At 50.1% G+C, this 17,041-nt stretch overlaps 1 pseudogene; it reads right to left on the bottom strand.

Annotated features, from left to right (window-relative positions):
- Positions 1-16,831, bottom strand: part of LOC126039277 (G-protein coupled receptor 35-like) — a 37,957-nt pseudogene extending 21,126 nt beyond the window's left edge.
- Positions 16,832-17,041: the final 210 nt, after the last annotated feature.

The raw sequence follows: 17,041 nt of genomic DNA, 5'->3' as shown, positions 1-17,041 counted from the left end.
TTCTTTTCAGCTTGGTATCCATCAGTTTTAATTTCCAGGCTCCCTGAGACACGCTTTCCTCTCTAGATCCCTTCCCTGCATGGAGAAGGATGCTCTCTCTTGACTCTGCTGGCTCCGTAAGGATGACAGTGCTGTGCTCACGCTTTTCACAACACCCTGTCTTTTTGTGAAGCTGAAAGCCTAGAGAGGAGTACAGACTACACATCTGCACTAATATAAAACACCAAGAGCACGATTTTTCAAGGACATCTGAAATGCTACTGTCTGGAAAGCAAAGTGATACAGGCTGCTCGCAGCTTGTTGCGAGAGCTGAGCCTGCAGCTCGGGGCTAAGGTACACTAGGCTTCTCTAATCTCAGTATAATCAAGCAGACCTCAAAATATTTCCTTGCTAGACTATGTTACTTTCTTATTCCTCTTCGTGACCACACTCAGACCAGAGACGTTACTGGAAGCCACATAGATTTCATGTAGCATGGGGACTATTTAGAGAATGTGATGGTTTTGGCTAGGGTAGAGTTAATTTTCTTCACAGTAGCTAGTATGGGGCTATGTTTCAGATTTGTGCTGGAAACAGTGTTGATAACACAGAGATATTTTCGGTACTGCTGAGCAGTGCTTACACAGAGCCAAGGCCTTTTCTGCATCTCACCCCACCCCACCAGCGAGCAGACTGGCGGGGTACAAGCAGTTGGGAGGGGACACAGCCGAGACAGCTGACCCCAACTGACCCAAGGGATATTCCAGACCATATGACATCATGCTTGGTATATAAAGCTGGGGGAAGAAGAAGGAAGGGGGGACGTTCGGAGTGATGGCTTTTGTCTTCCCAAGTAACCACTATGCGTGATGGAGCACTGCTTTCCTGGAGATGGCTGAATATCTGCCTACCGATGGGAAGCAGTGAATTAATTCCTTGGTTTGCTTTGCTTGCGTGTGTGGCTTTTGTTTTACGTATTAAACTGTCATTATCTCAACCCACAAGTTTTCTCATTTTTACTCTTCTGATTCTCTCCCCCATCCCAGCCAAGGTTGGGGAATGAGTGAGTTGCCAGCTGGGGTTAAACTACGACAGAGAACAACCACCAAACCAGCAATGGACAAAGAAAAGGGGTGTCACAGGGACTTGCAGCCCAGGGGAGGTCTCATTTTAATGGGACATTATTTCTGAGAATCAGATAAACTCTGTGTGTGTGTGTGTGTGTATGTGCACGCATGCTCTTGGGCAGCAGGATGGCTTGGTGCAAGCTGTGCCAGCTGGGGACCTCCAGGACAGGCACAGATGCTTGCTCCTGCCTCCCCCCACCTTCACCTTGCCAGCACTTTGCCTCCCCACAGACATCCTTGAGAGCAGCATCGCTGTAGCTGTGTCCCAGGACAGCACTACCGCAGGCAAAGCTTGTCCCGAGCGTCTAATTAAATCTCCACTGCCTGTAAATGTTTTCAGCTATTGCCATTTGTCCACACACTGCAAACCATTTCTGCTAACTTGGGGGGAACTGGCTGCTAATTAATAGGGCTCCTAAAGGCTTCCTTACTATCCATGGCTACTGTTGCTTGAGTTTTAGTTAAAACCATTCTAATTTGATAACTATTACTGGCTAGAAAAGGGTAAATAGACCAAAGCTGCTGCAGTCACAGCAGCAAAAAGTTTAGAAACAAAGTTCTCTGGAGAGGACCAGCAAAATATATCCGATGGGACAACCTGAAGGGATCCCACAGGAAGCATCTGAGTGCTTAAAAAAATAGGTCATTCTAGGCACTCAGCACCTCACTAAAATCCTAATGGTGTTCCCTAATGGCAATCACTAATATTTATAACAATCTATACCAAAATAAAGAGAAGACAGCAACTCATTGCAGGCATAACCACTGTTCAAACTCACCAAGTCCCTTTAAGATACTTTGGGGCTACCAGCCCTACAAGGAGATGATGATTTATAAAGAATTTAAAAAATATATCTTTAAGAAACAAAAAATACAAGCCCAAAACTTGAATCAAGAATAAGAAGGACCAAATAGAAAAGTCTGTTCTAAACCTGCCTATTTATAGCAAAGAATAGCAATTGTTCACATGGGAATTACTCACACAACCATTAGGAAAATACTGGTAGGGGTTGGGATCACTGACCCCAGCACAGCCAGGGTGATGACCTTCCAGCAGATGCCTGGCCATAACCTGCATCTGGTTGGTTGACCCCTACTTGTGTTTTGCAAGCAAGGCTGGACAAGGCAGGCAAGTACCCCAGCCTTCCCAACACATATCTCAAAGAACTGGGGAGCTGCCTCCAAATCCAGACAGAGCCAGCCATGCAATCCCAGGATGACACTCAGAAAGCAGTCAGACTGCTAAACCTTTGGGGAAATCACACTGATTTCTGGCAGCAGCGAGAAAGAGCTGGGAAGCAGAACAGGCAGTATGTTCTTTGTGACAGATAACGCAAGTTTAAGTCACAGACTTCTAGAGTTTTGCATCTCCATAATTTCCCAGTCCTTTCCCTGCAGCATTTAGTCCTATATGATTAATTACACCATGATCTGCCGAGGTGAGAATAGATGGGACAAGAGAGAGCCATGTACAAAACAATAACCGTTATTCACATAAGCCTCTTTTTTCATATAAAATGTAACTCTTCAAATACTGGCAATGGGAGTTATTTTCATTACCATATTTTCACTGTCTGTAATTAGTCCAGTAGGAGGATTATGACCTCTCTTACCATTCATAGGGAAAAGATAATTTGCCACAATGTTGCTGACTTCACTGCCATTGAAGGCTCCTGTTGCTGTTCAGGGCCCTTGGGAATCACTGGGGTTGCAAGGGTTTCACTCACCCCCTCAGGTCGAACGCCGTGGGGGGTCCCTCGGGGAGAGGATGGCCCTTGGGGACTGCCCACGACTGCTCTTCAGCGCACACGGTCCCCACGCTGTACCGTGTACTGCCACCACATCATCTCTGCAGGACTCGCTGTGTGCTGTTGTGTTAAATACCTGAAAAATAGCTGTGCAAGAGGTTACTCTGGGTTTCCTCCAGCCAACCCCCCTGTACACCTCCCAGCAAACAGCCCCGACTCCCATACAGCCACCTACATCCTGCCAGCACATCAGCCTGACGGCTTTCCCCACTCTGGGTGAAACCCGTTCACCACCTTTGCCATCTGTTTAATGACCCACAAGTACCAGCCAAGGGCCTGCACAACACAGGCTGTATTTCCACGACAGGACAAGGTATTTATAGGACATGCACCAGTGGGACCCACAAACCAGACAGTGTTGAAACCCAGTAGGAATTGCTGGATCCCTTCCCTGCCCCTTTCCAGACATTATCAAAATCTTTGTGTAGGAAATGCATTTTTGGATACTAGCTTGACTTTCATATTCATTATTCAACATGGCAGTGCAGCAGCAAAGCTGTGGTGGCAGCGACCCAGCACCCATGTACATGCTGCCTGCGCATTGCCCAGCTGCTAATGCTGCGTTTGCAGCTGCAGTGCAGTCACTCATGCGTCCACCAACAGAAATGTCATCTTCTTGGGTGGCCCGGGATCCTGCCCTTGAACCCACTGCAGAACCCCTGACGACTGCCTTTTCTGCTGCCCTGCAAAACTCTCCTGCCGGTTCCCCGGGTGGCTGCATGCCCTGTGCTCCCCGTGCCACGATGATCAGCCACGAGAGCTGCCGCAGGGCGACCACAGGGATGCTGACCACGCCATCCGTGTCAGCCAGCCTGCAAGAGCAAATACAAGCATCTTCCAGCCTGAACAACAATTTGCCAATCCCTACATATAACCCAGGGCACCACAACAGAAAGCCATTGAACAAGACATTGATCTGGAAACCACATTCTCCCAGGTCCCGTCGGCCCTTCAGCATTGCCGCCGCCCTCCATCACAGGGCTGCTCTGTACTTGCCCAAGCAAAATGGGGTGCAGGCTTACCCTCTGCTTGGCTGGCACGTCCCAGGAAGGGCTTGAAGTCCAAGTGTCATGATCATCATATGCTTGTGTTTTATTTTCAGTCAGCTTTCACTCAGCCTGGGTTCAGGCTACCTGAAAAACCCATTTCTCTGGTGATCACATTCATATTTTACTAGGAGGGGACCTGTGCCATCTTGTGGCCATTGCTAAAATAGAGGCAAACTTAACCAAACTTAAGAAAAAAACCTGCTGCTGGCTGCAGCCCCTGCCCCAGTCCCCGCCCCTGGCACCCACCTCTGGACACGCCACTGCTGCGGCAGCTCGGCAGCAAAATAGGCTTTTTTTTAATAAAATGGAAGAGAGAACTGAAGTGAAATCAGATGTGCTTCTGCTTGAAAATATGTCCTAAATTTACCTCTGACTTAGCACACAAAATGTACGCCAGATGCCACACAAGAAGGGGCGAGCGTATCCCCAGAGTTCCCCCAGCACCCACACCCGCACCGCAGCCCCCCCCCCCCCGCGCCAGGCAGGGCAAGAGCTGCGTCGACCCAGGGCACGAGGTCCCAGGCCAACCCAGAAGGCAGGGGCACTGCCAGCAAAACTCGCAAATCATCACATCACAGGCGTAACAGAGCTCTCGTCGTACAGAAATTAATCCTAAATTAATGTGGGGAGGTGCAAAGAACTCAGGACAAGTGTATTATTTCTTTGCCCATGTCAGGAAGAATGGAAAAGATCTCTAGCAGCAGATCAGCAATGAAGCAGAGAGGGAAACCATCGGGTCTATATGAATTATTATTTTTTTTCTCCCAGCAAAGACTAGTGGAAAATGTTTTTGACACTCTCAGCAGGCACTTCTGCTGCCCCCCCAGTGCCCAAACGGCACCCTGCTTCTCACCAGGTACCAGCTCTAGACCAGCTCAGAAACCTCCTAAGACATAAATACACATTGTTAAAAATTATATATTCCACTGTCTCTGCAGAGCAGGTGAGACCTGGAAAAGGGATGAATCATCCCATGTTCACATCTCCTCTGGCACAGCCACCCCGGGGAAGGCACCACTGGCAGCAGCAGCAGGGCTGGCCCCCCAACCAGCTGTGCCCCCCGCCCTGCTTGCCCACCCTGGGGCCCACTCCCACCCCGGCTGAAGGTCCTATAGGAGGAGTCATCCTTGCACGGTGCCACAGAGAGCTGCTGCTGGTCCTCGCACTGAGAAATCCCCGCATCTTACTGAATTTAGGGCTGCAAAAGTTACCGGTTTTGCAAGCGGCTCTTCCAGGCTGCAGCCCATCTTTCACGCCTCAACTGGTGAAACTCTGCTGTTAAGCCAGAAGCAGAAGCTGGTTTTTTTTGAACAAATGACATTTCCCTCTTGACTATTCCTATTGCAATTTTTTTAACAAGAATTTACCCTTCCTGAAACATCCCCGAAGAGCTGTCATCGAGATAAATGCATTTAACATTGCTAGTACCTTTCTTCTGCCTTCAAAATCCAAGACCTGCTCCTCAAAGGAACTTCAGCACCTTGGTATTTCCAACCAGCTGAAAAATCAATAAGCTGCAGGCTCTTAGGGAGCATCCATAAATAGATTTCTGTGCCATTAAGCTCCCAAGTCAATGTCGAGAATGGAATTTAGGAAAATAAGTCCCACAGGCTGTATCGCAGTGGGATGTCATCAAGCGATTGGAATAGCCAGGGATGCAGACTAGACCCCCAAATTGAGAGCAACCGAGGATGCTCGGCCACAGGTCCTACACAGGCGGCCCAGTTTTCCACCTCTGCAAAGTGCAAAATGCTCCTTCTCTATCTTTCTGCCTTGCTGAAATATCTCATTCCCTTGCTTTCCTCTTCATTTTCTATTTAACGCAGCAAAGGGACTTGGCATCTCATTTGCAGGGAAGGTGGTGTGCAGCAGCATGTTTGTTTATTTGATCACCTGGGAACTTGGCTGAAATCACACAGCTGCTGGGGAAACTTGTTTCTCCCCTGAAAAATGAATAGGAATTACTTAGAAATAAATGTGAAATCTCAAGAGATATTTTTAATGGATTTACTTTTCAGAATACAATTTCACATCCAATATATTCTCTCATTGGGCTTTGTTGTAGTAGGGTGTGAAAATTCCTACTCCACAATATTCACCTAGAAAATCACATCACTTAAAACGAAATGGTCAGTTTAAAGCAATTTTGTATTATCAAAATGATTATTTGACACATTTTCAGTAAATGGTCTGAAACGTCTCAAGCCAGTGGAAACCACCTTTTGGCTTTATTGCCATCGGAGGCTGCAGCCTCTTTTATGTCTAATCAAAGCTCCCTTTGAGAAACACACTGGTCCTGATTTTTACTTATATTAATATTTATTTTATTTCTGTTAATATTTATACTATAATTTCCATGCAGGTCATGCAGATTATCTAGTGTTCTTGAGCATCCAACAAGCCAGCCACATGTGACCTCTGCCTGTCATCTTCATTTTTGCTTGCAAAGCCCTTTGTCTGCCTGTGCAGGCAGTGCCCTCTGTAAGCAGCTCACCCTGAGCGCTGTATCTTATGTATGCAGATAGGGGCATGAAAATCTTGAAATTAATCAGACACTTTTAAAAAAAGCAGACAGAAACTTACTTTCTATGGGCCCCAAAAAGTAGACCCATCAAGCAATAATTATTGAAAGCAAACTGAAGTAGGGTGGCAGGATATTATCACCCTATCTCCTCTAGCACATGCACTTCCCAGTATCAGCCTTTGGAAGGCTGCGCCCTCAGGAGCAGGGGTAAATGCTATAGACTATACCTTACCTTGTCAGGACTTGACTTTGGCCTTGCCTATCTGATGGAATAACTAGAGTTGTATAATCCTAGCCATGTAAGCACAATAAAATCATACAGATTTAGCATCCCAGAGGGAACGCAAGGAGCAGCCAGCTTTCCCAAAGCCCAGATTTTTGCGCTTTTTTAAAATAACTTGAAAGGCCATTAAAAGCAGAGATACCCTGAACTACTTCCTCCCCATAATAAACAAAGGAGAAAAAAGAAGATTGGGGGGGGGGGGGGGGGGGGGAATATCACCCTTTACACCCTCCTTTTCAGTACTGACTGCTCCTAGCAACCAAGCTGCAGGAAATTAGACTAATTCCCTTTTTATTCACAAACACAGAGAAAAATCCCCTTACAAGTCAAACAGTGTGATTTTTATTTATTTTTTCCTCCAGGACAGCACATTAAAACACCAGACCATGCTCTCCTTTCCGAGGGGTGGGATATGGCTAGAACCTGGCTGGGTTGTAGGAAGTACCCTATAGATTTTAAGAGATTTTAATCTATAAGGAATGATTTATTCTGCAGCTGGTTGGCAGTTCAAGCTTCACCCCTTCTTTTAGTGACCAGAGCATTGGGATCGGCCCGTGCTCTCCGCAGCTTTACTCTGACAGGCTCTATCTGGCCAAGCTGAGACATACATCACTTAGTGCTACAGATACTCGTGTTTCATGTAACTTGGCGCCGAAACACAGCTGACTCTTTTGTTCTGACCTGAACTTACTTGTGTTCCCAGTCTTGCAGCAAGTCGTTGAACTAGGAGACCTTGCTCACTAGTGAGATCCCCCGGATTGGCCTCCGCCTCCGCGGAGGTCTCCAAGCAGCAGCTGAAAGCCACTCTTCCCCCGGCCCGCAGCGCTGCGGCCGCTCGGCTCCCGGCTCGGCTCCCCCCGAGCCGCTTCCCCTACCCACAGGTGTGACGAGGTGGCGCCCGGTCTCGGCCCTCTGGGCGCGGAGGGCCGAGCGGCGCCGGCAGCGGCACGAAGCCGGCTGCTGACGGCCACACGGTGGAGCACGGCAGGCACAACCCCTGCGCGCCTTCCCTTCAGCGTAGCGGAGCAGACCCCCCCCCCCCCTCGCCCCGCCGGTGCGCCGGGACCGGCAGAGGCGGCGGAGCCTGTGCCGGCACGGGGGCTGCTGCGATGCCCGGCGCGGCCCCGCGGGGATGCCGGCACCCCACCGCCGCCCCTCCCGGCTGCGGGGCCGCGGACGGTGCCCGAGACCCGGGCCCGGGCCCGAGCCCCTCCGGGCGGCTGGCGGCGGCCGTCTGCCTGGGGGCCGTGGGCAGCCCGGGCTTCTGCAGCAACCTGCTGGTGCTGCCGCTCTTCTGGCGTTACCGGGCGGTGCGCTCCCCCGTCAACCTGCTGCTGCTCAACATCGCCCTCAGCGACCTGCCGGCCCGCGCCCTGGGCACCCCGCTCGGCCTGGCCGCGCCGCCGCCCGGGCCGGCCGGGGGCCGCCCGCGCCTGGCACGGCTTCGCCACCGCCCTCTGCGGTGAGCGGGACCCGCCCGGCAGCGGGGCGGGGGAGGCGGCCGGGAAGGCCGCGGGGGTCCGCACCTCCCCGGGAGCAGGCGGCCGAGGCTGCGCCCGGCGGGGCGGGAGGCGGCAGAGCCCCGGCAGCTGCGGGGGAGCGGCGGGCGAGGAGCCCCAGACCCGGCAGCGAGGGCCTGGGGGCTCTTGCGTGAGCGCCTGCGGGCAGGAGAGCAGCAGAGCGGGAGGGATGGGGCGGGGCGCGGGGCCGGCGCCGAACCTGCCCCGCTTCGGTCGCCGCTTTTCCGGAAAGAGCACGTAACCCGCCCGGCAGCGTTAAGTGCGAGCCCCGATTCGGGCTGCGAAGCGCGCGTTTCTCGCCGTTACGGAGAGCTCCACAAACTTCAAAGAATGAAAGCGGAGCACACAGCTCGGAGCGTCAAGAGCCACAGCTGCTCTGAAATCCGGGGGCTTTCAGGCCTGACCCCAGGTCCCGGCCGCTGGGACGGGCAGCGCTGGGCAGGCCGGGACGGCGTCGCGCACCCCGGGCCAGCGGGAGCGAGGTGGGGGGAGACGAGGGCCAGGGTGCTGCACTGGGGGGCAGTTGCGATGCTAGGACCCCAGAAGCAGGCTGGCGTGTAGGAGGGGAGCGCAGAGCTCCAGGTCGTGGGGACCGGCGTGACCCCAGGCAAGGGGACGGCGGTTGCAGGGCGAAACAAAAGAGCACCCACCGTGCGCCTCTGCCTTTACACAGCCCCTTCCTCGCCTGCCACCTGGGCACAGGGAGGGAGACCCACTGCGCAGCGGAGGCGGCGAGGGGGCTGTGGGGACAGCAGGTACCGAGGCCTGCCCTTGCATCGTCCTCCCAGCTCTGCGGTGTTGCCTAAGCTATAGAAACAGCAGCTTGGAGCAACGGCACTTTGAGCTAAGTTTAACCATAGCTCAGATTTTCGAGTTTCCCAGCGCCAAAAATCGCCCCCAGCCTGCTTTAACCGTCCAGACACCAACAAACATCCGTCTCATAGGGGCCAGAAGCTTTACCAGTGGAGTCATTGCTCTGCCTATCAGTAACAGACCTGAACGCCCAGAGGAAAACAGCTAAGCATCGCATCCAGGCTGCTCACTGCTGCTTTTGGAGACACTCAGACCACTTACACCCACTCTAAAGATACTCGGCAGCAGCAGTTTAGATGTTCGCTGCCACCTCTCTCCCTGATAAAGTTATACAGGGTAGCAAGCGAGCTTTGTGTATGTAAAACCTTTACACACCAAGGGAAGTTTAAACAGAGTATGTCAGCATTAACCAGCAGCTCCAGCTATATTCGGTTGTACCTGCCAGCATCACCTCCAGAATGCAGCCTGGGAGGTGGATGTGAAGGAGAAATTACAAACTCTAAAATCAGCATTACAAATTGTCTCTCCCCCAGCATTACTTGTTGCAGAAGAAATCTTTTCTTTGCTGCTGAGAGGTCTTCTTGCCCCATTCACATCCACTGACAGTACCCCAACTGCAAGAGACCCATAAATGTCTCTTTGGGGGCTCAGGAGCTGCCTGCACCCCTGCACAGCCATGCTGAGGCACACCAGGGTGCTTGCTGGCACAGCAGGCTTCATGACATTGTTTTAATCTACATTTCTTCATTACCGCACTGCAATAAATCCATATGAAAACCCCAGGGGGCTGTGCTTTCCTGGGGGGGTGTGTGTGTGTGTTCAGACTGCTGCACTTTGAAGCTGGCAGAGGCAGAGGGGCAGCTCTCATTTTCTGCATCTCAAAAGAGATGCCTTGCCCTGTAAAGAGCATTTGGACTATTAAAGTTGTCCTCACACTTTAGATATGAAAAGCATTGCTTTAATGACCTGCAATTCTTGCCTGTGGAATCAAGTTAGGTTTCAAACCCGAGCAACAAAGCACTTGTGTTCCTTATGCTCTTTCTACTTTTTCTGATCTAACACTGAGACACAGATCTTTATTTCGTCTTTGTGGTTTCCTTATGAGTTACAAACACTCTGCAAGGAAAGCTCTCCTGGCTCTCACCAGGAATTTCATTTAAGCAGATTCCTTCGGTGACACACACCCTCCTCCCACTTTCACAGAACCATCTTTTCCCTCCAGCAACTGAAATTTCATGAGTCAAGTCACTTCCATTCCTCTGTAGTGTCTGCCCTTGCTGACACACATTTTGTTGTGAGAATGCCATGTTCTCGAGGTCCAGCACAACACAGGGCTGGTGGGTTTGTGCGAGTCTCTGGCATTCGTATGGCTGCATAAAAACATCCAAGAAGTGCCAGGAGACCGTAACATCTGGGGAGAGGGCAAGGACAGGGAAGGTTGTGTGAAGACATCACAGGACAGGCATGGACAATAAATATTGTTCCTCATACACCTTTCCTGCAGAGAAAAAAAAAAAAAAAAAGGTATCTGGGAGAAAGCATAAATTCCAGGAAGCAAAGAGCCAACGTTATCATTTCAAGCAGAAGCAGTGATGCTTAAGGAAGCCTGTGAAGCTGGATAAGCCCTGAACTTTGGGCAAACACAGCTATTAGTCTTTAATATCCACCCACCCCCCCCCCCTTTTGGCTGGAGCAGTTACAGACCACAAGAACCAGGGACAATGTGCTCTGTGAACTGGCATTCAAAGGACGCTAACAACGTATCCTACATCATATGTCTTTTCATCTTTTGCCTTGTAATCCCTTTTGTCATTATTGTTTATCCATACGGGAAGCTGCTGTGTGCTATAAGGCAGGTAAGTAGATTCCTCAACTGCCTCTTTACTGTGACCCTAGCCAAGCAGAAACCAGTGACCACCATTTCCCACCTTTATAACTTCTCTGCTGTCTGATGTGCTGCCACCTTTGGAAACTGGCTCTCATGTGACTCTCTTGGTGACAGGCTCCAGTCCACCAGGGCTTTGAAAGTCACGCTCAAGTGTAAACAGCTGGAGGTCCCTATGGCAGTTTTGCAGATGAGGGAAGTTTGCTAGACCGCTCAAGATACTCCCATTTACCCATAATTAAAACTAGGAAGGACTTACCTACCTTGATGAGGTTGATCCTAGGACTTAAATCTGCAGCAAGCCTATGGAGGGGTGAGCATCACCTGTAGGTTCAGAGGCTATACAATCAGTGGAGGGCATGGGAGCTGTGATTTCTGAAGATTAGTGCTTCTCCTCTGAAAGCATAACAGTGAACCCTGCAAAAAAGAGTGCTAAAAAGAAAAGTCATATAGAATCCAGCTGCTGGCAGGATCCAGGCGAAGCAAGGAGATAAAGTTTAGCAAAGACAAACTGTAAGGCAGTCCCGTGACATGAAACTTACCCTTTGCACACAAAACAAAGCCAATCCATAAATGACCATGAGCTTTTATTCCCAAGATAAGGGATGTTTGCTTTTAATAGTGCTAACCCATTCAGTGCAACATTTGGTACCCAACACCATCGGGTCAGCGCTGTCAGGCAGCTGAAAATGCTGATGCAGAAGTTTTGGTTCTCTCATGAAGAGCATCTGCATTTAGTCACGAGTCCTAGGCAGCAATGCACCAGCGCTGCCTGCTCATGGCACAGTGATGTTGGGAGAGGACCCGGCAGCAGCCTCTCTGTTAGGGACCGGCCTGCGGGCAGGCACGGACCAGGCAGCTCAGGTTGGGCCACCCGCTCTCCCTCAGCACAAACCGAGCATTTGCCACCCTACACAGCTCCGCGCTTGGCCCCTGTGCCCCAGGAGCCCATCCCAGGCTGGGCACAAGCTCCATCAGTGATATGAGATCTGGCTTTGTCTCAGCTCCTGCAGCAAATGCCTAAAAGATAAGGAGTCGGATAAAAAGCACTCTATGAGCCACATTTGCAGATGTAAACATTTAACTTAAGCTTATTATTGCTTGGGGACTACGGGCAGAATTAAATCAAACCAGTAGAGAAGTTTGAGTTAATCCTCATGGTTTCCCAGCCTGTCATCTCATTACAAATACCTTTTGTTCCCTGTGATAGTGAGCTCAGTCGTCCTTGGTCACCCTTTGCTGGGAATGGTGGCTGCTCCTGCACCACCACCAACCTGTCCCCTGAATGCAGGCAGGGGGGCTGGCTCTCATGGAACTCCAGTTTCTCCATCTTTTGAAGCTAAAAATAGTGGTTTAGAGGTGCTGCTTCTTCCAAGTCATTCACAGCAGCTAAGGCTGGAGCAGGTAGTGCCTGCAAGAGAGGCTCTTCCTCTCCAAAGCTCCTCCACAGGCAAGAAACAGCAAGAAGACCTGGTCGGAGAGTTGTCCTCTGTGGGAAGGTTGTGCTGCCCAACGGTTGGAGTGATCTCCATGGCTCAGACAAGCTCTCCTTACTGTGCCCTCTCCAGGGCAGGCAGAGCCTTTATTTCTGCTGGGCTGCACCCCCCATTCTAGGGGCTGCACCTAGGTGGGAACACTGAAGGGTGTAGTTTTCATATTAAATACTCCTCCCACTGATGCATCCATTACATAAAAAGTAATTTTCAGGCTTAGGAGAGCTATCTGTCTTCAGGACAGCTTTAGACACTCTCATCAGGGTGAGCATTAGTTCAGGCAGCAGCAGGATTCCACAGTTTTAGCAGAATCCTCTGCAAATGCAGCGAGTGATGGGATCCCTTCAGTGATACGAAATGGTCCTCCAGTGACCACAGTGGCATGGAAAGGGGACAGGGTGGTGGCAGGGGCTGTTGCACCCCCTGTCGGACTGGGTGACAGGTCTGGAGGTCAGGAGCTGCACTTCCTGGGCTGTCTGGTCCTGCAGAGACCCCAAACCATGGGAAAAGAATATGAAAACTATTCTCAAATGGGGAAGAGCCATTTTTGTGCAGTTTGCACAAAGTCTGCACATGCGATGTGTTATATTTGTTGCATGACCCTGAGGGATGGGCTCCTGAAGCCCCAGCACACAGGAGAAGAGCCAGTTCTGAGGCTCAGCCTCTACCACTATCATCATACCTGATTCGCCAGACGCATACCTCTGTCTGGATCCGAGTTATCTTTCCACGAAAGGGGATTTTCTATGAAGAGGGAAAGTCAAAACCAGCTGGTGCTGCCAGATGCGCCTGGGCTCTTTTGGGAAGCTGGGAGGGAGGAGACCTCCAGGGACAGCGAGCTTCAGAGCCTCTCTCCTGCCTCCTGCCCCGGGCCCACTGCCAACTCAGGCTTCTCCCGGGCAGTGACGCTGCCACTCAGCTTCCTCCATGGCAGCAAGGTGCAGAAGCAGCAAAATCCCTGGTGTGTGTAAGAGGGAGGAAAAAAAGACTGAACAAAATAAGCTTCACACACAAGCTAAATATTTAAGGAATTGAACAACGGACGTTTGTGCTTTTAGATGATCCCAAATTACAGGCAATACTCTGTAAGCCTTTTATCGTGCTTTCAGCTCCTGCTGTGAATAGCTTCCCATAACCGAGGTTATCTGCACCGCTTACAGGAGTAGAATTGTAGTGGGAGATTGGGCTGTTTGGTTTCAGCCAGGCATGAAAAATTATATCCTTTCACTTGACATTTGTATTTTCATGCTCTGGTTTCTGACATGATTGTCATCACAGGAGATATGCAGCGATGCTTAGGATCTTGGAAATCAGACCAGGCTCTTATATTCTCCTGGGCTGCTTGCAAGCAGCTGACAGATCCCACCGTCTTGCTTCAAGCTCACAGTTTCCTTAAACCTTAAGAAAATTGTCACCACTAAGAGAGGATCCATTTTTGCCCCCAAGTCTCGTTTCACACTGGCAGGCAGTGGCCAGAGGGAAGGGTTTGCTCTGAGCCCTTTCAAATGAACACCAAAGGAGCTTGAACATATTACAGTACGCTGTTGACAATAAATCTGAATACTGAAAACAACCATTAGAAAATGAGGGGTATTTAGGTTTCCAAACACATTGAGCTTTCCTCTTAATTATCTCCTTTCCGAGAAGTCTTTCTGTTTTGATGCTGATTTCATACCTCCCATGTGAAGTAGGACCCATGTGAAAGCAAAGGCTGCTGCTTTACCTGGGGGGAGGCTGTTGTGCTGCAAAAGCACGATGAAGTTGTGCGGTGGCAGACAGCTAGGTGCGAGGGTTTACCTCTCCTTCCTGAGGTTCCTGCACAGGAGGCTTCACCGCAGTGCCTCACCGGGATGGCAAAAGCCAGCGTTTCCTCCCATGGTCATTCCTGTTCCCAAAAGGAAGCTGCTAGCAGAAACCTGCTGACTGGGGTTTGCTGCAAAGAACAAGGATGCTTTATAATTGCCTTAGTTTTGTTAGCAGACTCTCGAGAGCCTGTTATTTCCCCTCTAGCTGAGTATGTTGCTTCAGATGAGTACACAGGATCTCATCCACGCTACATGCCACAGCAGGGAAGCTGTAATCCTTCAGCTCAGATTGACTCAGAAGTTACCAAGAACGACAGAAGTGAAACAGAGCCTGGGAGACAGCCAGCAACCAGGCTGAGCAAGCTGTGAGCAGCAGGAAAGCAAATCCAACGACTTCTTATTTCACACAGCCTGGTGTCCCTAGGAGGTCCTAGGAGCCCAAGCAGGGTGAGAGGACATCGGACTAGCCCATTTCAGTGCTCAGGGTGAAGCATGTGGGTGGCTGCTTGCAGCTGGGGAAACCCTCTGGGACATGAAGCTGGGCAGTGCAGGAAAGCTGGATGCATCCTCCATCCTAAGTCCCGTGGCTGGTTTGAAAAGCTCAGTAATGTCTATTATATTACTGCTTCAAAGCCATTCTAGCCAGCAGAAACAGTGCGCATGGACGAGACTCTCAAAGACAACTTTAGTGATGCAAACAATTCATGGGCTACCAAAAATGATAGTTTGGGATTTCTTCTAGTACAAACACTTGATAGGCAGCGTTAGGTTCACCCTGAGCTCTTGGATGTCACGAAGAAGCAAGAGATCTTTATGGCTATTCCTGTGTTTCAGCAGTGGGCACAACCCAAGGCATGGGGTGTTAAAATGCCAAGTACATACCTGCTTGGGTAAACCATCTCATCAAATGTGGTCTGCATCCCAAGTCCCCTGATGGAAATAATGAGCTCACTGAAAGCGACACAGGCAGTAATTCCCCCATTGCATCCATGAAACTTGCAGGAGACAACCATTCTGCTCCCAGGTTTCAGAATAGCTGTAGTCAGCACATAAAACCTTAAAAATGCTCACTGGAAACAGATAAATCGTTTTTTGAACACAGGGGTTAGAAAGTCATTATTTAGAGGCTTTGACAAACTTGGCAGAGTCCTCTTACATGAATAGTCAGAATGCAAATATAATCGATTCCAGCTTTTATGTCACTGTATTACAGTGTGTGTGGGGGGGTTTCCCCTTAATTCACTGACAGGCTACTCTTCTGTCATCTCCTTGACAAATGAATCTGAAGTCCTGCCTCCAAATTATTGGCCAGCGTTCATCCTAGTAGATTTGTACATGGGCTCAATACTCTTGCTTTTCCATGCAGAATCCTGCCCTGGGTTGTATAACATCATAAGTGTAGAGACGCAAAGCTTCTAAGGTTTAAGGGAGGTTTAGCAGCTCTTTCACCTCAGACTCCAAATCTGATCAGATCCCCAACTTTCAGTTCCCCTTCTTGTCGCACCCTGCTGAAGCATCCTTCTTCACAGAGAGACAAGAAGCACAGTGAAGCAGCAAAGGCCATCAGAGGTCAGGTTCTCCAGCAGGGTTTGCAGCCTTATCTCCTGTTCTCCAGCTGACACTTGCACACCAGCCAGAGAACTGGTACCAGTACTGGTGGCCCACAGGAAATTCATGCCCGAAGCCATGAACACCCATGCCAATGTACAGGCTGGCCCGCTGGCACAGGGAGGGCGAGCGGGCAGAGCAAAGCCCCAAGCAAGGCTTGCTTCCCCCAGCACCTTGCAGACCTGCTGGCTGCGTGGACCAAAGGCATGCCAAGGACTGTGCTGCAGAAATAACCACATGTGGGCTCTTACAGCGTATCCAGGCTTGTATGGTCCTCACCACCTGCTGCTGGGCCCTCTGAGCCCCCTCGCTCCAGCAGTAATCACAGGCAAGGCAGGAAAAGCCAGCATCTAGGCATGGTTTCCATCAGCCCCCTGCCCTTTTGGTCCCTCAAGTTACAGAAAGGAAAAAAAAAATGCAGGAAGGCATTTGATGTATTACATATTAATTTCATTACATTGATCAGCAAGTCCAGCGGTTTCTAATGTTGGGGTAATGGTTTCATAGAGCTTGAGCAGAGGAAACTGGGGTAAAACAGCACTGTTTTCCAGCAATTTCCTTCCACTGGCAAGAAAGGGAAAGGATGCCACACTCGTCCTCAAGCATTTATCTAGACAATTACTAATGCTGCTGCAGTGCTTACCCAGAACAAACTGAGACTGAACTGGGGATGTGGGACACATGCCCAAAGGCAGGAAGCATTAAAGCTCAAGTACTGAAACACTTCAAGATGTCAGATAAGAGAAATCAGTCTTAAAACAGCTTAACCCAGCAGACAGTGCAGTAACAGTGCAGCCCCAGTAACTGAAGAGAGCAAACACCTTTAGAAGCACGAAAAATCCACCCACACACAAAATAACCAAGGAATTGTTTTTCTTTGCTTCATTTAACTTCAATCCCAGGGAAAATGCAACTGTGGGATACCTTTATATTTTCCCACTCGAATGGTAGCAGGCATTCTGCTCATTAGAGCTGATTATACTTGGTTCGTCTCTGCTGCAGGTTCCCCTGCAGTACGTGCTCCCTCTGAGAGCTGGAGGAACTCTTCCATTAGCAGCAATACCTGTGGGCACTGGAAGATCAGACATCTATGTGAACACAAAATACATGTACCACAAGGGCCACAGGCCCATGGTGGCTCTGAAGC

Source organism: Accipiter gentilis, chromosome 6 (genome assembly GCF_929443795.1).
Source record: "Accipiter gentilis chromosome 6, bAccGen1.1, whole genome shotgun sequence".
Taxonomy (NCBI): domain Eukaryota; kingdom Metazoa; phylum Chordata; class Aves; order Accipitriformes; family Accipitridae; genus Astur; species Astur gentilis.
The sequence above is the reverse complement of the archived record's forward strand: the minus strand, read 5'-3'. Positions and strand labels throughout refer to the sequence as shown.